General features: G+C 47.4%; 1 protein-coding gene across 1 annotated transcript in view; it reads right to left on the bottom strand.

The window, feature by feature from the left end:
* The window catches only part of LOC119970799 (nipped-B-like protein), a 559915-nt gene extending 533222 nt beyond the window's left edge, over positions 1-26693 (bottom strand). The window contains 1 exon segment of the mRNA XM_038805973.1: positions 26435-26693. The gene's annotated coding sequence lies outside the window, so the exon portion shown is untranslated.
* Between the last annotated feature and the right edge of the window lie 520 nt (positions 26694-27213).

Raw genomic sequence — 27213 nt, forward strand, 5'->3', positions numbered from 1 at the left:
TGCGGGCAGGTTGTTTCCACTGGCGGGTGAAAGCAGAACTAGGGGACATAGCCTCAAAATAAGGGGAAGTAGATTTAGGACTGAGTTTAGGAGGAACTTCTTCACCCAAAGGGTTGTGAATCTATGGAATTCCTTGCCCAGTGAAGCAGTTGAGGCTCCTTCATTACATGTTTTTAAGGTAAAGATAGATAGTTTTTTGAAGAATAAAGGGATTAAGGGTTATGGTGTTCTGGCCGGAAGGTGGAGCTGAGTCCACAAAAGATCAGCCATGATCTCATTGAATGGCGGAGCAGGCTCGAGGGGCCAGATGGCCTACTCCTGCTCCTAGTTCCTAGTTCTTATGAATGCCGCAACAGGCTTGAGGGGCTAAATGTCCAATTCCTGTTTCAATGGCAGCACACAATTATGCAAAACATTTAAGGAAAATGTTACGGTTTCTAAGTTATCAGCAATATCGTGAGCCCTGACAAAGTGGTTTTAATTCTGTAACATTGGAAAAAAGTGACCTCGGTGCTAATGCCAAAGAGGTTTGACATGGAGAGCTACAATTCTGTGAACCTCTAAACACTCAAAGCAGTTAAATACATTACTGCTTTTTCTGGTACATCATGCAGTTTAAATATTAAACGAAGCAATCTCAATATTTCACACTCAATGTGAGGGGCAGGTGGTGGGAGAATGAGTTTGATGTAAATTATCAACCTATGAACTTCCCCTGTTCCAGAAAAACGTTCAGTACCTTGGAAACATTCAGGGCTACCAGTGTTAAGAATTTTTGAAATGGAAAACTTAAACCATGCTTCCCTTGATCAGAAATCAACTTGTCAGTCAACTCACAGTACATGACAGCAGCATACAGACGAGAACTGGGATTTCTGTGGAAAGACTGTTTAGACATAATGGGTTCATAATGCTCCATATGCATGGAAAGCTCACGAGAAAAGGAATGCATTCATAGAATCATTGAATTTACAGTGCAGGAGGCAGCCATGCAGCCCATCGAGTCTGCACTGGCCGTTGGAAAGAGCACCCCGACTTAGGCCCATGCCTCCAGTAACTAGATATTGCTGTCGCAGTAACCCCACCCAACCCTTTTGGACGCAACGGGGCAATTTAGCACGGCCAAGCCACCTAACCTGCACATCTTTGACAAGCCAATTTTCTGCATTTGTTCTCAATTATTTGTTATTATCAGTTATTATAATTTGTTCACTCTGTAGAAAACAAACTTATCCAATACATCATACTTATGTGAGGGACAAATAAACCATGTACTTTGTCTGGACATGTGGCCTCCCTCACCCAGAAACAGCCTATTTTAATAAAGAAACTAAATACACTTTCATCAGTTCACTAAATCAAGTTCAATCATCCGGTTACAAATTTTAATGCCTTCTCTATTTGAGATGCAGGGCCTGGATTCTCTTCAGTAAGGTCCCTAGATATTGCTGTAAATAGCCAAACAATCCTTCTTCAACAATACTTTTAATTCATCACTTCAAAATAAATCCACAACTATCACCTATCGACTAAAGATTTAGAAATAGCACAAAAGCAAAATATTGCAGATATCGGAAACTCCAAAATGAAAGCAGTCCAATTTCTGATAAAAGGTCACTTCATAAAACGTTAACACTTGTTCTCCACCGATCCTGCCAAACCTCCCTTCAAACCCAATGATAAACGGGTAAAGTCTACGATGTTGACAGAAATGTTCAGTGCACCTCTCAGTTCACATGCACCATGAGCATAATCAATTTGTCAGTTATAGTGTACATTTTGCATCTCCTCTGAACCGCTCCAGTTCTAAAGCAAAGCATGTGCAACAGAGCTAAAGACAAAACAGCTTCAGTTCAGGTTTGGGCACCACATAACAGACTACCAGGAGATGAGGTCTCACTGCTTCAGCTTAGCATTAGTGACAACTGCAAAGCAGGTGCAAACTGAAATTTTAGAACCGTAAAATTTGCTTTTAACAGTTCCCAGGTGGTGACAGTCAGTTCTAGAATAGGAGCCAGATCTTTGCTACCATTAAAATTACACTAGCATTGGGCATAGGTTTAAAGCATTCGAAACATTAACCATTTCGTTGCACTCCACAATCTTTGATGTGCATGGAACTTTCTCTTTTGCCGCAAAAGGAAAGTGCAGCCTGCAAAATAACCTCCCTGCAGCTCACTACTGCAGGTGTCAAGTTCATATTACAGAATAACAGCTCCATCACCTTTTCACTCAGAATTTGTAGACAAACTAGGGGCAAAGATGCACAAACTTTACAATTAAAACTTACTTTGCTAAAGGAACCAGGAGCAAGCAAAAGATAAAATGGAAAAGCAAATATGTAACTTGCAAAGTTTCCTTTCAAAGTTCAAAAAGAAAGCCCAGAGGAGTATATTTCAAAAAGATCACAAAATCAATAAGTTGGATGAAAGCTAAGTAATAAAACTGATGGTCAGCATATTATGAGTACAAGTGGGAAGCATACGACACCTGCAAAGTATAGCTTTATTCAAAAACTAAAAAGAAATTGAAAGATGAAGAGTGATGCTTATGAAAGTTATGGGTAATGGTTTCGAATCCAGTAAAATATTCCATTAACAATCTCAGAATTGTTATAGCGCAGGAAGCGGTCACTTGGCACATCATATCTGCACCAGGTCTCCAATGGGTAGCATGGTAGCACAGTGGTTAGCACTGTTGCTTCACAGCGCTAGGGTCCCAGGTACGATTCCGTTTGGGTCACGGTCTGTGTGGAGTCTGCACGATCTCCCCGTGTCTGCGTGGGTTTCCATAAGACCATAAGACATAGGAGCGGAAGTAAGGCCATTCGGCCCATCGAGTCCACTCCACCATTCAATCATGGTTGATTTCAACTCCATTTACCCGCTCTCTCCCCATAGCCCTTAATTCCTCGAGAAATCAAGAATTTATCAATTTCTGTCTTAAAGACACTCAATGTCCCGGCCTCCACTGCCCTCTGTGGCAATGAATTCCACAGACCTACCACTCTCTGTTTCCTCCCACAAGTCCTGAAAGAAGTCTTGTTAGGTGAATTGGACATTCTAAATTCTCCCTCACAGGCGCCGGAGTGTGGCGACTATGTGCTTTTAACAGTAACTTCATTGCAGTGTTAATGTAAGCCTACTTGTGACAACAATAAAGATTATTAAAAGGGCATCACAAATGCCATTCCACTGCTTTTTCCCCATAGCCCTGCACATAGTTTCTATTCAAGTAATCATCTAATGTCCTCTTGAATGCCTCGATTGAACCTGCCTCCCCACACTTTCATGCAGTGCATTCCAGGCCCGAACAAATGTGAAAATGTTTTCTCGCACATCACATTTGCTTCTTTTGTAAATCACTTTTAATCTGTACCTCCTCGTTCTTGCTCCTTTTACAAGGTGAAACCGTTTCTCCCCCATCTTCCTTTTTCCAATTTTGAACTTTAAAAATAAACTTTATGCAAGTTGCATATTATTTGTTTTTCCATTTTGTCTTTTGCTTGCTCCTTGCTCTCCGTCTACTCTGTCCAGTCCCTCATCATTTTAAAGATCTCTATCAAATCTCCTCTTAGCCTTCCTCTCTCCAAGCGCAACAGTTCCAACCTCTGCAATCTGCCCTCATAACTGAAGTTTCTCATCCCTGGAACCATTCTCGTAAACCTGCAATGCATTCACATCCTTCCTAGTGTGGCACTCTGAACTGTACACGACATTCCAGTGTCTTGTCTAAACTCAGCACATCATCATTGCTCTTGTACTCTATGCTCCTATGAATAAAGCCAGAATACTATTTTCTCTCTCTACCTGTCCTGCCACATTCAATGATTTATGCAGGTCCCTCTGCTCCTGCACCCTCTAAGAATTTTACCCTGTATTTTATATTGCATCTCCATGTTCTTCCTACCAAAATGAATCATTTCACACTTCTCTGCATTGAACTTCATCTGTCACCTATCCGCCCACTCCACCAACTTGTCTATGTCCTTCTAGAGTTTTACATTATCCTCGTCACAATTAACATTCAGACAGACAGAGAAGTATTTTGACCAGTCTCTCTATTTTCAATTTTAAAGAGTTTTTCCAAGGAAGAAACCCAATGATTATAGTTACCTACTATTTTGGTAAAAAGTGGCGGTTGGTTTATGGGATCTTGTTATTGAATTGGCACAGTTTGGGGAATTAATTAAGTGTTATACATAGATTAATGTAGCTTTGTGGGGTCTGTGTGTTTGTAATTGATAAAAGTTTTTGCGGTGCGTTTAGACAAATTTTAATTAAGTTCTTAGAATAAAGCTTTTTTTTATAAAAACGCATCTAAGAAGTCTGTTGAATAAGACCTGAAAGACAGGCTCTAGTGCTCATTGTAGCCAAAATCAATAAAAACAGTTTTAGGTCAGCTGAACACCATAATATACTTTGGAGTTTTCTAAACCCTGGTCCATAACACTAGCCAACCCAGATTTTTCCTCAGTGACTGATAATTGTGTCCCAAATAATTGTTTCTAAAAGCTTGCCCACCAGTAAAAGAAAGGTCACTATATTCCCAGATGACCATAGGCTCACTTCCCCTTTGAGGTGGTGTTGATTTAACCTGCTGGTTGTAGCTAGACAGCTGGTTTGTGATGCCGAGCAAGGCCAACAGCACAGGTTCAATTCCCGTATCGGTTGAGGTTATTCATGAAGGACCCGTCCTCTCAATCGTGCCCCTCACCCGAGGTGTGGTGAGCCACAGGGTAAATCATCACCAGTCACACACACACACACACACACCTCAAACTGGAAAGCAGCGTATGGTTTTCTGGTGACGGTACTACCCAGCACTAATGTGAAACAGGCTGGCCTGTAATTGCTGGGGCTATCCTTACAACCTTTTTGTGAACAAGTGCATAACATTTGCAATCTTGAAGTCCTCTCGTACATCCACTGAGCCGAAAGATATTGGGCAAGTTCAAAGGTGTAGCATTTTATTTCTATTGAGAAGTTCAAAGGTTACAACATATGCATTGAAAAAAAGATCTCGCTAAGTTATACAACTGACTGAGAAATTCCAGTCAGTGCCTAAGTTTTGAATGCTGAAACTACTGGGGAAAACAATTATCGCCGACAACAGCAAGCCAGACAGGATTTTTGAATAACTGGCTCGGCCAGCATTTATTGCTCTTCTCTAATTACCCTCAAGAAGGTGGTGAGCTGCCTTCCTGAACCGCTACAGTCCATGTGGTGCACATACACCCAGTCGTGTTCAGAAGGCAGTACGAGATTGTCACTCAGCGACAATGAAGGAACAGCGATATATTTCTAAGTCAGAATGGCGTGTGGCTTCATGGGAAACTTGCAGGCAGTGGCGCTCCAATTCATCTGCTGCCCTCATCTTACTAAGTGATAGAGGTCACGGGTTCAGAAGGTGCTGTCGAAGGAGTGTGATGGAATACTCTTCACTTGCCTGGATAAGTGCAGCTCCAACACAAGAAGTAAAACACCATCCAGGACAAAGCAGCCCATTTGATTGGCACCCCATCCAATAACATTCACATCCTCCTTGATACGTAGCAGCAGTGTACCATCTACAAGATGCAGGAACTCACCAAGGCTCCTCTGACAGCACCATCAAACCCATGACCACTACCATCCAGTAGGATAGAGGCAGGGTCATGTATAGTTACAGCATAACCCCGCGGCTCTTAAACTCAAGCCCCTGGTTAATAAACGCTAACACACTATAAGCCTTCTTCACAGCTCTATCCACTTGAGTGGCAACCTTCAGAGATCTGTGGACATGAACCCCAAGATCTCTCTGTTCCTCCACATTCCTCAGAACCCTGCCGTTGACCCTGTAATCCGCATTCAAATTTTTTCTACCTAAATGAATCACCTCGCACTTATCAGGGTTAAACTCCGTCTGCCATTTTTCGGCCCAGCTCTGCATCCTATGGTTGCTAAATTTGCTGATGACACAAAGATAGGTAGGACAATGAGCTGTAAATAGGACAGAAGTGTTCAAAGAGAGAAAGATAGGTTAAGTGAACAGGCACAAATTTGGCAAATAGAGTATAACATGGGAAATTGCAAACTTGTCGACTTGGCAGGGAGAACAGAAAAGCAGTATAGTATTTAAGTGATTAGGAAGGCAAATGGAATGCTGGCATTTGTTACAACGGTGAATGGAATATAAGAAAAGGGGAATTTTGCTACAGTTGTAGAGGATATTTATGGGACCACATCGTGAGTACTGTGTACAGTGTGGTCTCCTTACTCAAGAAATAATTGATCTCTCATGCAGTTAAACAAAGGTTCACTTACTGCTTCCTGGGACGGGGGAGTTATTTTGTGCAGTATAGAAGAATGAGAGGTGAATTTATTGAAACATAATATCCTGAGGGAACTTTGCAGAGTGGATATTGAGAGGATGCTTCCTCTTGTGGGAGAAACTAGAGGGGGGGGGGGGGGGGGGGGGGGGGGGGGGGGGGGGGGGGGGGAGGAGACTTTGGAAATATTTTAGATGGAGATGAGCCATTTGTCCTCCTCAGAGGATTGTTACGTCTGTGGAATTCCCTTTCCCGGACGGAGCAGTGGAGTGAGGTCATTGAATATTTTTACAGCCGGGTTAGATCGATTTTTGATTAACAAGGGCATCATCGGGTAGACAGGAAGTATAGTTGAGGACATAATCAGATCAGCTATGATCTTATCAAATGGCAGGGCAGGATCAAGGGGGCTAATGGTAGACTCCTGCTCCTAATTTGTATGTTTATGTCTGACTGGTTGCAGACATTATTTGCTTTATAATCATCTTGTATTCAAGGCAAAGATGTCCCTTGCCCTTTTGTGAAATGTTTTCATGTAGTATTGGACAACATTAACCACCATGTTGGAAGTAGTGTGAAACAAAGCTACCTTTACACTGCTATGTCAGTACAACCGGAACGTTGTGCAGTTTTGATTTCTACATCTAAGGAAATATGTATTTGAAATCAAAACAGAAAGTGCTAGCAACACTTACCAGTTCTGACAGCATCTGTGCAAAAGAGAAACAGAATTAACGCCCCTCTTCAGATGCTGCCAGAACTGCCGAGTATTGCCAGCGCTGTGTTTTCCAACATCCACAGTAGTTTGTTTTTCCAGAAGTATACACTTGTGCAGTCTTCTGGAATTAAGCAGAATAAATTGGGGCTATACTTTCAAAATGTTAGATGAACGAGAGGTGGTTTTGTTGAAAAGTACCTGGCTGAGGAACTTAGCACAGGAAAGGATGGGGGGGGGGGGGGGGGGGGGGGGGGGAAGGGGGTTGGGAAAAAGCCTCGGCCTAAGAGACTGAGATAAATAGAGATATCTTGCACTTCATCGTTCAATATTTTCAAGGCTGGATTAGACAGATTAGGTCTCTCAGCGAAATGGAGATCAGGCAGGAAAGTGGAGTTGAGACAGGAAATCAGCCATGATTGTATTGAATGGTGAGCAGACACAAGGGGGCAAATGGTGACCACAAACCTGTTCTTATTTCTTACATAACGTTCATAGAACTGCCAAATGATTTGGAGTGGATGATACTACCTAGAGTAATGACAAGAAACTGCATAATTTCACAAATACCATTCCTGCATATTCATTTTATGATGAGAAATGGAATTCATGGTCCCACATCTGTGCCAGATAGAAAAGCTGCAGACCCTCTTACACAACACAATTTTTGCACATTGCGCTTGGCTTTTTGCTGCTGTTCACCTTCATGCAACTGTTCCTAATCTTGGCTGCACCCACCATCAAAATATTCATAATGTACAAAATTCCAAAGCAAGATTTCCATGACTGCACAGAAATGTTGTAACCACCCATGTGAACCCAAATCTATATGTACAAAGCACGATAGCAAATATCCAATACACTGCAGAGCAATCCCTTTTAAATTTGGACAAGACAACAAAAGTCATCATCATCTCCGGTGTATCAACTCAGAAAAAGTATCTGAGGACCAGAATCTCAAGCACAAGCATACTGTCACATTTTATCAGGCAGCAACGATCCATACACCACTACATGCTTCAGAGGATGGGGGTAACTTAAAAGACTGGCTGCCCTTGCAATTAGAAAGTTGTTCCAAGTGGTGTTCCACAGGGCTCAGTGTTTGGGCCCTTACTGTTTGTTATATATTAATGATTTGGATGTGAACATGGGGTTACAATAGGGAAATTTGCAGATGACACAACAATAATAATAATAATCTTTAATGTTACAAGTAGGCTTACATTCACACTGCAATGAAATTACTGTGAAAATCCCCTGGTCGCCACACTACGGCCCCTGTTCGGGTACACAGGGGCTGTTCCCATACACTGTTCCCGTAACAGCCTTCCCGAACAGGCACCGGAATGTGGCGACTAGGGGCTTTTCACAGTAACTTCATTGAAGCTTACTCGTGACAATAAGCGATTTTCATTTTTTTCATTTCAGAGGGAGAATTCAGAATGTCCAATTCACCCAACAGCACATCTTTCGGGACTTGTGGGAGGAAACCGGAGCACCCGGAGGAAACCCATGCAGACATGGGGAGAACATGCAGACTCCACACAGACAGTGACCCAAGTCAGGAATCGAACCAGTGTCCCTGACACTGTGAAGTAACAGTGCTAACCACCGTACTACTGTATGGAATGATGTGTCTGGACTGTACTCAGAATAATCCTTTTCACTGTCACTCTGTATACGTGTCAATAAACCCAAATCCAATCCCAACAGTTGGAGGGAGTACACAATAAATGGGAATATATTAAGAGGGGGTAGATGAAGGGAGGGATCTTGGTGTACAGGTACACAGATCCCAAAATGCAGCAATTCAAGTAGACATGGGTGTTAAGAAAGCATATGGAATGCTCTCGTTCATTGGCAAGGTATAGAATATAAAAGTAAGGATATAATGTTGGAATTATAAAACACTGGTGATGCCACGACTGGCATACTGGGTGCAGTTCTGGTCGCCACATTACATGAAGGACGTTTTTGCTCTGGAGAGAGTGCAGCGGGGGTTTACAAGAATGTTGCCAGGGCTAGAAAAATGTAGCTACGAAGAGAGATTGGATAGGTTGGGGTTATTTTCCTTGGAACAAGGAAGGCTGAGGGGTGACTTAATTCAGGTGTACAAAATTCTATGGGGAAGAGCTAGGACGGACAGAATAAAATGGTTTCCGTTGGTGCAGAATTCTAGAACCTGGGACATAGATTCATGATAAGTGGCAGACGGTACAATGGGGGGGGGGGGGCATTGGTTAGCACTGCTGCCTTATGGCACCAAGGACCCAGGTTCGATCCCAGGCCACTGTCAGTGTGGAGCTTGCTCATTCTCCCTGTGTCTGCGTGGGTCTCGCTCCCACAACCCAAAGATGTGCAGGGTAGGTACTCTAAATTTATTTGAAAAAATAAAAAACACAGAGGGAGAATTCAGAATGGTCAATTTGCCTAACAAGCACGTCTTTCAGGACTTGTGGGAGGAAACCGGAGCATCCGGAGGAAACTCACGCAAACATGGGGACATAAGGGAAACTTTTTATTTATTTAATAAAAACAGAGCGCAGAGAGAGTCTGGAATTCATTGCCAAGTTGGTGGTGGAGGCAGAGACTCTAAACTCTTAAAAAGTACCTGGACTTGCACCTTAAATTCTCCAAGCTACTGGGCTATGGACCAGATACAAGGCAGGATTAGAAAGGGCAACTGGGTGCCCTCAGGCAGGCATGGACAAGATGGCTGAATGACCTCCTCCTGTGCCTTAACTTTTCTATGATTCTAAGTGGGATTAGGTGGGCAGATCAGGGCCTTTCGTGCATCGGTGCAGACTTGATGGGCCGAAAGTACTCTTCTGCTCTGTAGTATTCTATGATTCTAAGTACCACCAGCAGTTCCTAAAATACAGTGGCAAGAAAGGTAGTCCTACAGCAGCATACTCTCCCAAGTTATCTCGCCCAGCAAGATGCTAATCACTCAAAATCAGCTCTGCTAGGTCATTCATATCATGTTATAAAAGGCTGAGCAGGCTTCAAAAGCCAAATCACATACTCTTGCTTCTAAGTCCTATGTATGCCTGACAGCAGTCTACCAAACCTACTGCTGTATTTGAAATTTAGTCATAGCAGACTCCCAAGAGGATAGCGGAAACATCGCAGGGGTGTTCTCAAAACATCCGAAGAAATCAAACATACCCACCATCGACTCATGGGAGACCCTTGGCTTAAAGACTCAATCGGGAAGGCACTGAACACATTGAGACACCTCCACGGGACATGCAGAGGTGAAATTGATGCACCGGAAGGAGCGCAAAATTCCCCAAACACTCCAACTGCCCAACCCTTTGAGCAACACTGCAATACACACATTAGATTATGAACTGCAGAGCGTGGTTAACTCAGCCCAATGCATCACACAAGCTCGCCACCCTCCCACTGATTCTGTCCATACCTCCTGCTGCCTCAGGAAGGCAGACAGGATTGTCAAAAATCTCTCCCACCCAGACTTTGCCCTCTTACAGGCGATTCCATCAGGCAGAAGATACAGAAGTCTGATGACCTGCACATCCAGATATAGAAACAGCTCCTTCCCCACAGCTACTCGACTCAATAACTACCCTTGAACTGATCTGTTTCCTGTAAAAACCTCACTTCTCCAATCCTCACTTAGCTCAGTGGGCTAGACAGCTGGTTTGTGATGCTTAACAAGGCCAGCAGTGCGGGTTCAATTCCCGTACCAGCTGAGAATTCGGAATTCTCCCTGTATACCCGAACAGGTGCCGGAATGTGGTGACTAGGAGCTTTTCACAGTAACTTCATTGCAGTGTTAATGTAAACCTACTTGTGACAATAAAGATTATTTACATTTTAGGGGCTGGTTTAGCACAGTGGGCTAAACAACTGCCGTGTAATGCGGAACAAGGCCAGCAGTGAGGGTTCAATTCCCGTACCGGCCTCTCCGAACAGGCGCTGAAATGTGGCGACTAGGGGCTTTCAAAGTAACTTCATTGAAGCCTACTTGTGTCAATAAGCGATTATTATTATTAAAACACCATTCACAACGTCCTATGCTGCTTTTGCTCATGTATTTGCTTTGTTTGGCCCTTGTTCCGCACTGTAACCAATCACTGTTTGTCGATGTACTCTGTCGACTATTCTTTTTGTCTACTGAATATGTTCCCTTGCCCACAGAAAAATACTTTTCACTGTACATCGGTACATGTGACAATAAATCAATGCTCCGTTACAGTCACTCCCTAAATTGCATGCTTCATAAGCATTAAATTGAAAGCAATATAAATGGGATGAAAGCCTCTTCTGTCTGCTGGTTATAAGTAGATTTAGTTTGGACAGTTTCAAGCCAGTTGTTTGCAGACATGGGCCATACAGCAGCGAGCTTTCCAAGTTTTCAAATCTCAGTAAACTACATTTTTCCCACTGGATTTTGCAAGGCCAGCATTTGTTGCCTATCGCTAATTGCCCTTGAACTGAGTGGTTTGCTAGTCCATTTCTGGGGGCAGAGTCAACCACATTGCTGTGGATCAGGAGGCACATATATAGGTAAGCACAGTAGATTTGCTTCCCTAAGGGGCGTTCAGAAAGCAGATGGGTTTGTACAACCATCGACATAGTTTAATGGTCATCATTGCCCTCATGGGGCAGCACGGTGGCCTAGTGGTTAGCACAACCGCCTCACGGCGCTGAGGTCCCAGGTTCGATCCCGGCTCTGGGTCACTGTCTGTGTGGAGTTTGCACATTCTCCCCGTGTCTGCGTGGGTTTCGCCCCCACAACCCAAAAATGTGCAGAGTAGGTGGATTGGCCACACTAAATTGCCCCTTAATAGAAAAAATAATTGGGTAATCTAAATTTATAAAAAAAAATCAAAAAAAAAATCATTGCCCTCATAATTGAGTTCCATGGTGTTACCATTCATTGTTTACACTTGCTCCCCGAATAGAGCCAGAGTTTCAAAGCACAAAAGAGGCCCTTCAGCCCATTGGGTCTGTGCCAGCCAGCAAGTACCTATTTATTCTAAATCTATTTTTCAGGTTTGGTCATAGCCTCATACGCTATGGTGTTTCAGTGCTCATCTAAATGCTTCTGAAATGTTGAGGGTACCCGCCACTACTATCAGATTCCCAACACCCTTGGGTGAAAAGGTTATCCTTCAAATCCGCTCTAAACACGCTGCTCGTTAACTTAAATCTGTGCCTCCTGGTTATTGACCCCTCCACTAAGGGGAACGGTTTCTTCCTATCCACCCCTTCTATAAATCGCTCAAAATTTTGTACACCTCGATCTGTTTCCCTTCCGCCTTTTATGTTCTACGGTAAATAACCCAGCCTAACCTCTTGCCCAAAACTTTAAATCCAAATCCCCAATTCTGGTACCATTAGCTCATAAGAGACACTTCTTATCTACCTAACTAAACCTGTCAATCTCAAACACCTCCATCAAATCTCCCAAAGGCAACAAACTGAGCTACTCCAGCCTAATCCTGAAGCTAAAAACCTTTATCCAAGAACAATTTTAGTGAATCTCCTCTGCACCAGCTTAAGGACCATCACCTTCTGCCAAAAACGGAAGTAATACTTTAGTTGCAATCTAACCCAACTTTTACAACGGCTAGCATAACTTCTCTGATTTTGTGCTCAATCTCTACTTATGAAGCCAAGATCCCATATGCTTACAACTCTCTCAACAACACCTGTCACTTTTGAAAATCTATGCACTTGAACTCTGATCACTCAGTCCCTGCACGATCTTTGGAACTGTACCATGAAAACTATATTGCCTCTCTATGCCTTCTGCCAAAATGCAGCAATTCACAAATTCCATCTGCCCATTTTGCCAGCCTACCTATGCTCTGCTGCAGTCAAATGGTTTGATCCCCAGTTTGCCATACCTCAAGTTTGGTATCATCGACAAATCGAAATATTATTCTATGTGCCAACATCCAAGTCATTTATCTACATCAGAAATGCAATAGTCTAAGCACTTCAGGAACACCAACCGGCATCTACCAGCCTAAAAAACCATTTAGCAGAACTTGCTGCTTTCTTTTTTTTTTAAACTAAATTTAGAGTACCCAATTATTCTTTTCCAATTAAGGCCCAATTTAGTGTGGCCAATCCACCTAACCTGCACATCTTTGGGTTGTGAGGGTGATACCCACACAGACACAGGGAGAATGTGCAAACTCCACACGTACAGTGACCCGGGGCCGGGATCGAACCAGAGTTCTCAGCGCTGTAGGTAGCTGTGCTAACCACTGCGCAACCTGCCGCCCTAACTTGCTGCTTACTGCGCTTATGCCAATTTTGTAAGTAATTAGACACGACCCTCCTATTCCATGAGACTCAATTTTGTTACCCTTATGTGCTACCTTGCTAAAGCAGAAAGGCAAAGTTCCATTGCTTTCCCTCCATCAGATGCAAACTTGCTGGTTTTCTGTATTAAAATTTGCCCTTTATTTGAAACTGTTGTGATGAATATAAGAGATTGGTATATATATTGTATTATATGTATCTGGTGCAGTAATGGTTTAAAATGCCCGAGTTAGGGATGGTATATATCTGCTGCAGAAACTTTTAAAATCTTGGTTTAAAATACAGACCGACACTATGCCAGCAGAAGGTGCAATTAAGATGTCATAAAAAGTGGATAAAGGTAATCAGGTTATGGGATTTGAGTGGAATTACGTAATGAATGAGGAGGAGGCAGGTCTGTAGCAGTGCTGAAGCAGTCAACTAATTTTGACTGCGAGCTGAACAGAAGCTTCTGCAGAAGGCTGTGAGAGTTAAGCAAGAGTCTGATACAGAAAAAAATCTGCAGGCTGTTTCCTGACAGGATCTCGCTCTCTTCAAACAATCTATCAAAAAATTCTCTATCCAAAGATTGGCAAATAATCCAGTGTTTGCTAACTCTATTTAAAAGTGGGTTTTGACCTGTGGTAGGCTTTGCTTGACTGAAAATAAAGAAGGTAGCAGTTAGTGTTTCATTTTATTGTTAAGCAGCGTTTACTTTAACTGGTAATTATAAGATATATTTCTGTGCTGTTAAAGGTAGGTTAATACTGCATTAAGGAAGTTTGTTTTAATATACCATATCCCTATTTTTTAGTTGAATCACTCCTGGAGCAAATTATCCTTTCCTCAACGTTGCACAAATTTAAAAAACGCAATTTGTTGGGGTCTGATCTGGGATTGTAATACTGTGCAGGTTTTCTAGATTTTGCAGCCTGGGGAAGCGGTCTAACCTGTCAAGGCCCTTCAAAATCTTGTATGTTTCAATGAGATAACTTTTCATTCTTCTAAACTACATTCTTCTACTAAAGAATACACATCAAATTTACTCAATCTCTCACAGGACAATGCCCCCTACCCCAGGGACCAATCTAGTGACCCTTCCCCGAATTGCTTCCAATGCATATATATCCTCGTTTCTGCAACAATAACCTCTCCAGTATGTTCAGTTAGCTTTCTAGGGTCACTAAGCTCTGGAAAGATTTACAGCCTTATACCAAATATGGACAGAGGCAAGGGTGGCCACCCTTGGAAGCACTGGACCGAGTGTGACACCAAGAAGCCCCAGCATAACCGGAGACAGTGGGAATAAGGGCAAAAACTCTGATTGGAGTCATATCTTTTATTCACTCATGGGATGTGGGCATTTTTGGCTGGGCTAGCATTTATTGCCTATTTTAATCACCCTCGAATGAAGAGTCTATTTAAGTATCAACCACAGTGCTATAGATCTGGAGTCACATGCAGGCCAGACCAGGCAAGGACAGCAGGTTTCCTTCCCCAAAAGACATTACTGAACTAGATGTGTCTTCAAGGCAAGCAACAATGGCCATCATTTGACTTTTCATTCCAGATTTTCATTGAATTCAAATGTCACCATCTGTGGTGGAGAGAGTCGAACCTAGCTCCTGTGGAGCATTACCTGGGTATCTGGATTACTGTTCCAGTGACAATACCAGCACACTACTAACTCCAGACTTTCTGGGGGTCAACCCTATAGTTCCAGGCCTTCACTGCAGGAGTTCCTTATGGTAGTGTCCTAGATCCAATCATTTTCGGCTGCTTCATGAATGACCCTTCCGACAACATACGGTCAGATGGGGGGACATTCCCTGACGATTGCGTGATGTTAATATTCAGTATCATTCACGGCATTTCAGATACAGAAGCTGTCTCGGCCCCTATGCAATGACACCGAGTGTGAGGGAGTGGCAGGAGCGGCAGGCGCGAGCGAGTTGGAAGCGAGGGCAAGCCGAAGTTGGGAAATTTATGGAAAACCCTTCCACCATCACCACTCCCACCTCCTTTAACAACCTAGAATGCCACCATCTAGACCAGGCGGCCTATTCTCTCAGCACAGACAGCATTTCCATAACTGCAAATGTCCTTGAGAGAATAGTGGAAGCATATAGAACATTACAGCGCAGTACGGGCCCTTCGGCCCTCGCCGACCCGTGAAACCATCTGAAGCCTATCTGACCTACACTATTCCATTTTCATCCATATGTCTATCCAGTGACCACTTAAATGCCCTTAAATTTGACGAGTCTACTACTGCTGCAGGCTGGGCGTTCCACACCCCTACTACTCTCTGAGTAAAGAAACTGCCTCTGACATCTGTCCTATATCTACCACCCCTCAATTTAAAGCTATGTCCCCTCGTGTTGGTCATCACCATCCGAGGAAAAAGACTCTCACTGTCCACCCTATCTAACCCTCTGACTATCTTATATGCCTCTATTAAGTCACCTCTCAGCCTTCTCCTCTCAAACGAAAACATCCTCAAGTCCCTGAGCCTTTCCTCGAAAGACCTTCCCTCCATACCAGGCAACATCCTAGTAAATCTCCTCTGAACCCTTTCCAAAGCTTCCACATCCTTCCTATAATGTGGTGACCAGAACTGCACGCAGTACTCCAGGTGCGGCCGCACCAGAGCTTTGTACAGATGCAGCATGACCTCGTGGCTCCGAAACTCAATCCCCCTACTGATAAAAGGCTAGCACACCATATGCCTTCTTAACAGCCCTATTAACCTGGGTGGCAACTTTCAGGGATTTATGTACCTGGATGCAGAGATCTCTCTGTTCATCTACACTACCAAGAATCTTACCATTAGCCCAGTACTCTGCATTTCTGTTACTCCTTCCAAAGTGAACCACCTCACACTTTTCCGCATTAAACTCCATCTGCCACCTCTCAGCCCAGCTCTGCAGCTTATCTATGTCCCTCTGTAACCTATAACATCCTTCAGCACTATCCACAACTCCACTGACCTTCGTGTCATCTGCAAATTTACTAACCCATCCTCTACACCCTCTTCCAGGTCATTTATAAAAATGACAAACAGCACTGGCCCCAAAACAGATCCTTGCGGTACACCACTAGTAACTGAACTCCAGGATGAACATTTGCCATCAACCACCACCCTCGGTCTTCTTTCAGCTAGCCAATTACTGATCCAAACCGCTAAATCACCTTCAATCCCATACTTCCGTATTTTCTGCAATAGCCTACCGTGGGGAACCTTATCAAACGCCTTACTGAAATCCATATACACCACATCAACCACTTTACCCTCATCCACCTGTTTGGTCACCTTCTAATTTGCCAGAGCAATTTCCCGAGCGAGGCTTGCCTTCAATTCTTGGAAATCCAGCTGTTTGGTAAGTTGCTATCCTGACTTACTTGGAGAGTAGGGGCTGGAGAAGGAGCATTCGTGAGCCCGGTCTCGTGAGGAGTTGGGGGGTGGGGCTCTTCAATGTCCAGAGTCAGTCGCAAGCCTTGACCATTGGTCTCGTGCTCTATGTCTCCTTAAGGGGCTGGATGTGTAGTCATTCCTCGCTGAGTGTCGGGATGACAGCCCAGCAGAGGTGAAGGCACTTAAATTGAGGGACCTGAGGGTTGCTCCTGTCATGACTGGCCTCACCAAGCGACAAGGATGGTGTTATTATCCTGCATTTATTCCCATGTGATTATGGTGTTGATTTGTGCTCCTGATAAGGGTGTATGGTATATGAGCACAAGGAAGAGGGTAGTCTGTTATCTTATTTTGGCAATAAACCATATTGAGTCGGCAAGGTGATCTGTGGTTTGTGTATAGTCTTGCCCTATTTTGTGTGCTGTAACCTTGCAGTTGAGGAGAGAGTGCATTTTAGACATCGCAACCGTGTTTAGAGAGGATAAGTAGAGCCACGGAAGGGTGGATGGTTGGTGTGGCAGTGGGTGATCCTCACTTGCATTGAAGAAAGCCCCCAGTTCCAGCTATTTGTATGTTATTTTGAATCGCAAGAATCCATGTTCACATCCTACGAATGCCCAGAGAGGACTGGGTTTCTTCGGTTCTTCCCAGTTGTCAACAACTTTGGAACTGTTGGGTAGGGGAAAATGAGTGGTGATTTGCGCCTGGATGTGGTTGGTTAATCCTTGCTCGATTTGTTGAAGCCAGTCAGCATGCCAGTATTGTTCAGTTTGGAGATAGGCTGGGTGCGGGAGTTATTCGCCCTCCCAAGTGGCCTAATATGGTTTCCCAGAGTGCTCTCTTCCTTGTAGTTGGATCTTCCATGGGGATACTGTGTTTTTGTCTCTGTCCCCTAGTGACCTCTTTCGAACGGTGTACAGTGCCGGACTGTGTCCGATGTTCTTTGGCTAATTTGGACATTCCCCCTTCAGGGAGTTTCTTCACTTTATCTGGGTGAACAGCGTGCTATTGCTGGTCCAGTTTGTTATTGCAGCCTCTGGTGTTTTTGGGGGGGAAACATGTTCTGATGCACACCCGAATACTCAACCAGCTTGATGAGGCAAAAATTACCTCTGTCCAACCGTAGTGTGTGTTAGGACAGGCTATAATTAAATATACACATTTAGGGAAAGGAATCTTTGAAAGAACAGGTCTGGATATACAAATTGGAGGGGACACATTTGTAGAACAGTACAGCACAAGGATCAAGAGCTACTCAATTAGTCCCACTCCCCTGACATTCCCCCATAGGCATACAATTGTTTTATTTTGAGATATTTATCCAATTTCCTTCTGAATCACATAACATCTTCGGGCAACAGTCCAAAAAACAAACCTCCATGAAAAAAATTCACCTCCTCTCACACTGGCTCTTTTGCCAATAACCTAAAGTTGTAACGTCTGGTAACTTACCATTTTGCCAGATTCTCCTTATTGACTATCAAATCAATTAATGATTTTGAACACATCATATCCCCACTTAACCTCCGCTCCAGAAGACAACTTCTCTGCATCCTCTCCCAACACCAGGACATTCTTCTTAAAGTGGAGGTCCAAGATTTGGATACAAAACTCCAGATTAGGCCTCACAAGCAATTTTTAAAGTTTAGCAAACGTGTGTTTTACACTATTCCTCCATTGAATAGCCCAAGTGTTTTGCTTCCCACAAAAGGCTTCACATCTTTTCCCACCACCTTAAAGATTTTGTGTGTACATCAACTGATCCCTGATTCTGCAGCCCTTGCCCTTCCGGTTTGCAAAGAGTTCCAAACTTCCCCCCCTCTCCATTGTGTGAAGTCCTCTCCTGAAAGGCCTGACTCTATGAAGTTTTCATTTATGTCCCTTCACCAAGCAGTGGAAATCATTTTTCTCTATCCCTTTATTATCTTAAAACTATCAAATCATTAGCCTTCTAAATTCCAGATTATACAAACCTAGATGGTGTTATCTCTCCTCCTAATTCAACTTGGAGTCCTTATCCGTTTTAGGTCCAAAGTGAATTACTTAAAGGTGGAACCCCATTAGCCACTTTTGTCCATTTAATTTATTAATGCCTGCTACCATCCCCATTGTTTATTACATTTGATTTTTTTTCATATTAATTTCAATTTTGTCCAAGCTATATTTTTAAAATGCTGTCAGAGACAGACTAAAAACATGTTAAAGAAACAGGTTAAAAGTGCCCTTGCATTTTTTACTTTACATTTTTAACTGTAAAATTCTCATTTTCCATTATGTAAATGATTTTGTCATTGGCACGAGCATAATGATATCAAAGTTTGCGGAGAATACCAGATGAGTGTGCATGACAAACTATATGGAAAAGGCAGGGAGATGTATTTCAGCACGGCAGAGTGAAATGCGGAATGGTATGTTCTAAATGGCAGAATTCTTAAGCTTAGAAAAAAATGGATGTAATGCAGCTGCAGATTTGTTAAACAGCTATAGTGCAAGTAGCAACGGCCACAACAAGGCACCAGTCTGGCCACAATTAGAACATTGCAAGTAGTTCCAGGCACACACTATAGGAATATCAGAGCCATGGAAGGGTTGCATTTAAAATCTAATTGCCAGAAGAATCAAGAGACCACTAATAAAATGAGGACCTTTCACTGCCATCTCAACTTTTCTTTCTGTTGAACTTTTGTTTTGTTGCAAGTTGCTGAATCAAAGTAGCAAAGATGACGGAACAAAGGGGCATGCTTGAAAAGCTGTTTTCCCATATTAATACTTTACCACAAATTATCTATTGAGGCAAAATTGTCATTTAAAGGGCAATTAATAAAAGCATACATGAAAACACTTTCCCGGGCAGCGCGGTGGCGCAGTGGGTTAGCCCTGCAGCCTCACGGTGCCTAGGTCCCAGGTTCGATCCCAGCTCTGGGTCATTGTCCATGTGGAGTTTGCACCTTTTCCCCGTGTTTGCGTGGGTTTCGCCCCCACAACCCAAAGATGTGTGCCGTAGGTGGATTGGCCACGCTAAATTGCTCCTTAATTGGAAAAAATGAACTGGGTACTCTAAATTATTATTTTTTTAAATGAAAACACTTTCCCCATGAGACATATGCAACAAGCTAGAAATATAAAGAGTGATATGGTCAAACACACCTGAATCAGCTCTTTGAAAAGCCACTGGCCAGCAAATATTCACCACTACTAGCCTGCATCCAATCTTCTTTTCAAAGTTATTATTGAATCTGTTTCCATAACCTCTTCAGACAGTGCATTCCAGATGACTACTGTGAGAACTGTTATTTTGCTTAGTACATCACCTAGACTTTGTGTGATTCATATTGCCATCAGCACCAGCCAAGCCACATGTCAGTCCCTGGTAACTTATCCACGGTGTGATTGTGGTAGCAGGCTTTGTAACCTGGTGGATGGGGGATTGTTTGCTAGCGATGTTGGGGAGGGTTTAAACTAATGTGGCAGGTTAGTTAACTAATTTCATAATAATCTGACAATAGTTTTGCTGCTAAACATCTCCTCAGTCCACTACAAGGATAAAAATCAATTCAGCAAAATGCAATGGTAAATTCCTTCAACTCTTACACTACTGTATTTGCTCCCTATGTACCCACATTACACAACTACCATTCAGCCATTGATTATTCATGGAAAATTCAAATACATTGTTTTTTAAATAAATTTTGTGTATCCAATTCATTTTTTCCAATTAAGAGGCAATTTAGTGTGGCCAATCCACCTAACCTGCACACCTTTTATGTTTGTGGGGGCGAAACCCACGCAAACACGGGGAGAAGCAGCAAACTCCACACAGACAGTGACCCAGAGCCAGGATCGAACCTGGGACCTCGGCGCCCACTGCACCACCGTACTGCCCTAAGTACATTGTTTTATATTAACAAAAACATGGCAGCCAGCGCAACAAGTCAATACATGGGTTCTACAGATGCTCATAACAATTTGACCTTTTATCGTAATTACCAAATTCATTGGTACCTGACCAATATATTGCTGCTTCAATCTATTGCACATTGCATGGTTTATTCTTCCACACAACATGAAAAATGTTTCCCCGATGATGGCCTCCATTAAGTATTTTTGACTTTCTGTAAACTGAATGTACCAGATTCTACCAACTACAGAAAAATATCAAAATAGACTGAGATACTCTCCCCATTTCAGCCCAGTTTTCTGAATTTTACATCTTTCATTTGCATATTGAATCACATGTGTAATTATTAATTTTAGACAACTTCAGAAATTGTCCCACCTTCATTTTTGTTCATTTGAATGGAAATTGAAGCTGGAAATTTGTTTGAGGCCAGCTGAAATGTGTCAAAAGTAACACCAGCCCTCTTCCTAAAGAGTGTTTAGAACAAAACAGTCACATGGTCAACTGTATTTATTTCAAAATCACTAGGGAAATATACATAGAAAATAGAAGCGCAGACCACCACTATTCGGCCCATCGAGCCTGCTCCGACATTCATTACAATCATGGCTGATCAACTATAACAAAAAAAACCGTGATTGGGAGTTTTCAACTGGCACAATGTGAGACAGCAGTGAGAAAATGCTACATATCTAGAATTTCAAGTTACTAATATTGGGCAAAGTAGTTGTGCGTCTGGTAAAGATTAGAAAAGTCCTCCTAAAAGTCTAGTAGCTACGAAGGTGGCCGATGAAGAAATCAAACATGTGTATTTCTGTTTGAGACGCAATCTTGCCTTTTAAATCACGAGTTGACGTTTATGTCGAAAACTGAAATACCAGACGTTCGCATCTGAAAAATGTCAATGCTTTCTAAGCATCCAGAACATAAGCTTTTCCTAATCTTAAAACCTTAATCACATTCATTCAACATTACCATAGCCCAAAGTAGTTTAGTGAGCAATAGTGGCTACAAGTGGAAGCAGGCATTCTTTTCTCCAAGACCAAGCCTTACGATTTGTTACTTCCTGTTAGCTGTGCAAATATTGCTTTAATACATGCTGGCATGTGCCAAACACACCAGTATTGGGATTAAATAATTTGTGGTCAGTTCAATTTTCGTGTATATCCCACAATTACTGAAGGAATTGCAGGATTTTTTTTAATTGTCCGAATTTTGAGGTCATATTAGTTTTTGGACAAGAGACACGGCGAAGTTCTGTTGAAATGTATAGATTGTCCTATACATTTGAAGCTACAATCGTCATCCTGAATAGATACAACATAACGAGCTAAGGCTTCAGTGTTTGCAAACAAAGAGGCCCAGCATCTGTTTACACGGCAGTGCACTGTCAGTCAAATGTTGGTACAATAAGTTTCGCCCACACAAGTAAAGCAATGACGCACCAGTGCCCGGCCATTGAACACGAATCAGCTACACACCCATCAACAGACGTGAACATTTGCAACTCCAAAATTTCAAGAATATACATTTATTTGAACGGGTTTATTTTTCCTGCGATGCTCTGCACATAATTGTGTGAAGTTACCGCCAGCCACCAGCACACCCGGCACAATATCGCGCTCAGACACAATTATCAGAAATATCACCAGCTCACAAGAGCACATTACTTTTACTTGAACGATGAAATCTTGTATTTAAAATAAACAACTTCAACAACTGTAAGAGTGAACACCGCAGAAACCATCGTTCAAAGTTTACATGCCGACCTACATGTGAATAAGTGGGAAAGAATCCTGCAACCGGGACAGTTAGTGAGAGCGGGTTAACGCACAGAGTTAGTGAGAGCGGGTTAACGCACAGAGTTAGAGAGAGCGGGTTAACGCACAGAGTTAGAGAGAGCGGGTTAACGCAGAGTTAGTGAGAGCAGGTTAACGCACAGAGTTAGAGAGAGCGGGTTAACGCACAGTGTTAGAGAGAGCGGGTTAACGCACAGAGTTAGAGAGAGCGGGTTAACGCACAGAGTTAGAGAGAGCGGGTTAACGCACAGAGTTAGAGAGAGCGGGTTAACGCACAGAGTTAGAGAGAGCGGGTTAACGCAGAGAGTTAGAGAGAGCGGGTTAACGCACAGAGTTAGAGAGAGCGGGTTAACGCACAGAGTTAGAGAGAGCGGGTTAACGCACAGAGTTAGAGAGAGCGGGTTAACGCACAGAGTTAGAGAGAGCGGGTTAACGCACAGAGTTAGAGAGAGCGGGTTAACGCACAGAGTCAGAGAGAGCGAGTCAACGCACAGTCAGTGAGAGCGGGTCAACGCACAGAGTTAGTAAGAGCGGGTTAACGGACAGAGTTAGTAAGAGCGGGTTAACGGACAGTCAGTGAGAGCGGGTTAACGACAGTCAGTGAGAGCGGGTCAACGCAGAGTCAGTGAGAGCGGGTCAACGCACAGTCAGTGAGAGCGGGTTAACGCACAGTCAGTGAGAGCGGGTTAACGCACAGAGTCAGTAAGAGCGGGTTAACGGACAGAGTTAGTAAGAGCGGGTTAACGGACAGAGTTAGTAAGAGCGGGTTAACGGACAGTCAGTGAGAGCGGGTTAACGGACAGTCAGTGAGAGCGGGTTAACGGACAGAGTCAGTGAGAGCGGGTTAACGGACAGAGTTAGTAAGAGCGGGTTAACGGACAGTCAGTGAGAGCGGGTTAACGGACAGAGTCAGTGAGGGCGGGTTAACGGACAGTCAGTGAGAGCGGGTTAACGGACAGAGTCAGTGAGAGCGGGTTAACGGACAGAGTTAGTAAGAGCGGGTTAACGGACAGTCAGTGAGAGCGGGTTAACGGACAGTCAGTGAGGGCGGGTTAACGGACAGTCAGTGAGGGCGGGTTAACGGACAGTCAGTGAGGGCGGGTTAACGGACAGTCAGTGAGGGCGGGTTAATGCACAGTCAGTGAGAGCGGGTTAACGGACAGTCAGTGAGGGCGGGTTAACGGACAGTCAGTAAGAGCGGGTTAACGGACAGTCAGTGAGAGCGGGTTAATACACAGTCAGTGAGGGCGGGTTAACGGACAGTCAGTGAGAGCGGGTTAACGGACAGTCAGTGAGAGCGGGTTAACGGACAGAGTTAGTAAGAGCGGGTTAACGACAGTCAGTGAGAGCGGGTTAACGGACAGTCAGTGAGGGCGGGTTAACGGACAGTCAGTGAGGGCGGGTTAACGGGCAGTCAGTGAGGGCGGGTTAACGGACAGTCAGTGAGGGCGGGTTAACGGACAGTCAGTGAGGGCGGGTTAACGGACAGTCAGTGAGGGCGGGTTAACGGACAGTCAGTGAGGGCGGGTTAATGGACAGTCAGTGAGAGCGGGTTAATACACAGTCAGTGAGAGCGGGTTAACGCACAGCACTCGGTCCATAGTAAGTGCTGATAGTCCATTCTAACCCTCTCCCAGACAGTCTGTATTATTGGGATATTCATGGACAGAAAACACACCAAACTTCAACATCAACTCAAACCCCCGCATTGGGCAACGGCTCCGGGCCCCAAAGCCAACCTGAGCCCCCACAACCCAGCCCCCCTCAGCCCGGCCCCCAGACCCCCTCAGCCCAGCCCCCCTCAGCCCGAGCCCCGAACCACCACAGCCCGGGCCCCAGACCACCACAGCCCGGGCCCCAGACCACCACAGCCCGGGCCCCAGAACCAACAGCCCGGCCCCCAGACCCCCTCAGGCCAGCCCCCACAGCCCGGCTCCAGACCGCCTCAGCCCGGGCCCCCCCACAGCCCGGGCCCCAGACCCCCTCAGCCCGGGCCCCACAGCCCACCCTCAGCCCGGGCCCCAGACCCCCTCAGGCCACCCCCAGACCCCACAGCCAGGGCTCCAGACCCCCCCTCAGCCCGGCCCCCAGACCTCCTCAGGCCAGCCCCCACAGCCCGGCTCCAGACCGCCTCAGCCCGGGTCCCCCCACAGCCCGGGCCCCAGACCCCCTCAGCCCGGGCCCCACAGCCCACCCTCAGCCCGGGCCCCAGACCCCCTCAGGCCACCCCCAGACCCCACAGCCAGGGCCCCAGACCCCCCCTCAGCCCGGCGCCCAGACCCCCTACAGCCCGGCCCCGGACATCCCTCAGCCCGGCCCCCAGACCCCCTCAGGCCGGCGCCCAGACCCCCTCAGGCCGGCGCCCAGACCCCCTCAGGCCGGCCCCCAGACGCCCCACAGCCCGGGCCCCAGACCCCCCTCAGCCCGGCCCCCAGACCCCCCCCCACAGCCCGGCCCCCAGACCCCCCCTCAGGCCGGCCCCCAGACCCCCCCTCAGGCCGGCCCCCAGACCCCCCCCTCAGCCCGGCCCCCAGACCCCCCTTCAGCCCGGGCCCCAGACCCCCCTCAGCCCGGGCCCCAGACCCCCCACAGCCCGGGCCCCAGACCCCCCTCAGCCCGGCCCCCAGACCCCCTCACAGCCCGGCCCCCAGACCCCCCACAGCCCGGGGTCCCAGACCCCCTCAGCCCGGGCCCCAGACCCCCTCAGCCCGGGCCCCCAGACCCCCCTCAGCCCGGGCCCCAGACCCCCCCCACAGCCCGGGCCCCAGACCCCCCTCAGCCCGGCCCCCAGACCCCCTCAGCCCGGGCCCCCAGACCCCCCTCAGCCCGGGCCCCAGACCCCCCACAGCCCAGGCCCCAGACCCCCCACAGCCCGGCCCCCAGACCCCCCACAGCCCGGCCCCCAGACCCCCCACAGCCCAGGCCCCCAGACCCCCCACAGCCCGGGCCCCCAGACCCCCTCACAGCCCGGCCCCCAGACCCCCTCAGCCCGGCCCCCAGATCCCCCCACAGCCCGGGCCCCCAGACCCCCCACAGCCCGGGCCCCCAGACCCCCCACAGCCCGGGCCCCCAGACCCCCTCAGCCCGGCCCCCAGATCCCCCCTCAGCCCGGGTCCCAGACCCCCACAGCCCGGCCCCAGACCCAGACCCCCCACAGCCCGGCCCCCAGACCCCCCTCAGACCGGGGTCCCAGACCCCCTCAGCCCGGGCCCCAGACCCCCTCAGCCCGGCCCCCAGATCCCCCCTCAGCCCGGGGTCCCAGACCCCCTCAGCCCGGGCCCCCAGACCCCCCTCAGACCGGGGTCCCAGACCCCCCTCAGCCCGGGTCCCAGACCCCCCCCACAGCCCGGGCCCCCAGACCCCCCACAGCCCGGGCCCCCAGACCCCCACAGCCCGGGCCCCCAGACCCCCACAGCCCGGCCCCCAGACCCCCCACAGCCCGGGCCCCAGACCCCCACAGCCCGGCCCCCAGACCCCCCACAGCCCGGGCCCCCAGACCCCCCACAGCCCGGGCCCCCAGACCCCCTCAGCCCGGCCCCCAGACCCCCTCAGACCGGGCCCCAGACCCCCCTCAGCCCGGGTCCCAGACCCCCTCACAGCCCGGGTCCCAGACCCCCTCACAGCCCGGGCCCCAGACCCCCTCAGCCGGCCCCGCGGCCTCACTCAGTGAGGCTCCGGCAGCACAAAGAGGCGGCGGGCGGGCTCGCAGCGGGATCCGCAGCCTGTCCCTGGGCCGCCCGCTCTCCTTTGTTAGCCCGGGGGGGGGCGGGCAGGAGTGCCGGCTGCACCGGGCCGGGGTCGCCCTGTGAGGCGGAACAGACTCTGTGCCCAGCGGCCTTGCCCCCAAATCCAGGCCCGGGCTCTCTCTGGGCCTCAGGCCTGCGGCCCAGCTCGGGGAACGGGCCACCCAGAGGCCGGCGCACAGTCAGCCAGTAGGCCCCAATCCGCGGCCTCGCCTACTTCAGCCGCCCGCGACCCCCAGCCGCTCCGGCTAGTGTGAGTTTGGAGATTTTACCTGAGGGGAGAAGCCGCTGTCGACGCTGCCGCCGGGAGAGGCCCGGGGCCCCGGCGGGAACAACAACACCGAGTGGCCGGCCGGATAGCGGCTCAGACCCTCCCGCCCGCCGGCCCGAGCGCTGGGGATGGCGGCTGGCCTGGGCGGCTGGGCGCGGCGCGGTGCGGCCTCGGCGGCGGAAACTCCGGCTCAGCCTCGAAGGCGACTCCCGTCTCGCAGACAAAATGCCGACCGGAAGTGAACGAAAGCAGCGCGAGCGGAGGGAGGAAGAAGGCGCCAAAGCGGCGGCACTTCCGGCTGCAGCGCCCCCTCGCGCTGGCCCCACCGCGCCCGCGTACTCCCGCCCAACTGCCGTGCGCCCGCACCGTGTCAGGGTGTGGCCCGAAACCCCGCCCCCTGCCCGAAACCCCGCCCCCTGCCCGAAACCCCGCCCCCTACCAGGAGCCCCGCCCCCTGCCCAGAGCCCCGCCCCCTGCCAGGAGACCCGCCCTAGCACCTAACCCTGCCGGAGCCACGCCCCCTGCCAAGAGACACGCCCCCTGCCCGAAACCCCGCCCCCTGCCAGGAGACCCGCCCTAGCACCTAACCCCGCCCCCTGCCTGGAGTCCCGTTTTTTGCCAGGAGACCCGCCCTAGCACCTAACCCCGCCCCCTGCCAGGAGCCCCGCCCCCTTCCCGAAACCCCGCCCCCTGCCCGAAACCCCGCCCCCTACCAGGAGCCCCGCCCCCTGCCCAGAGCCCCGCCCCCTTCCCGAAACCCCGCCCCCTGCCCGAAACCCC

This window comes from Scyliorhinus canicula, chromosome 8 (genome assembly GCF_902713615.1).
Source record: "Scyliorhinus canicula chromosome 8, sScyCan1.1, whole genome shotgun sequence".
NCBI lineage: Eukaryota > Metazoa > Chordata > Chondrichthyes > Carcharhiniformes > Scyliorhinidae > Scyliorhinus > Scyliorhinus canicula.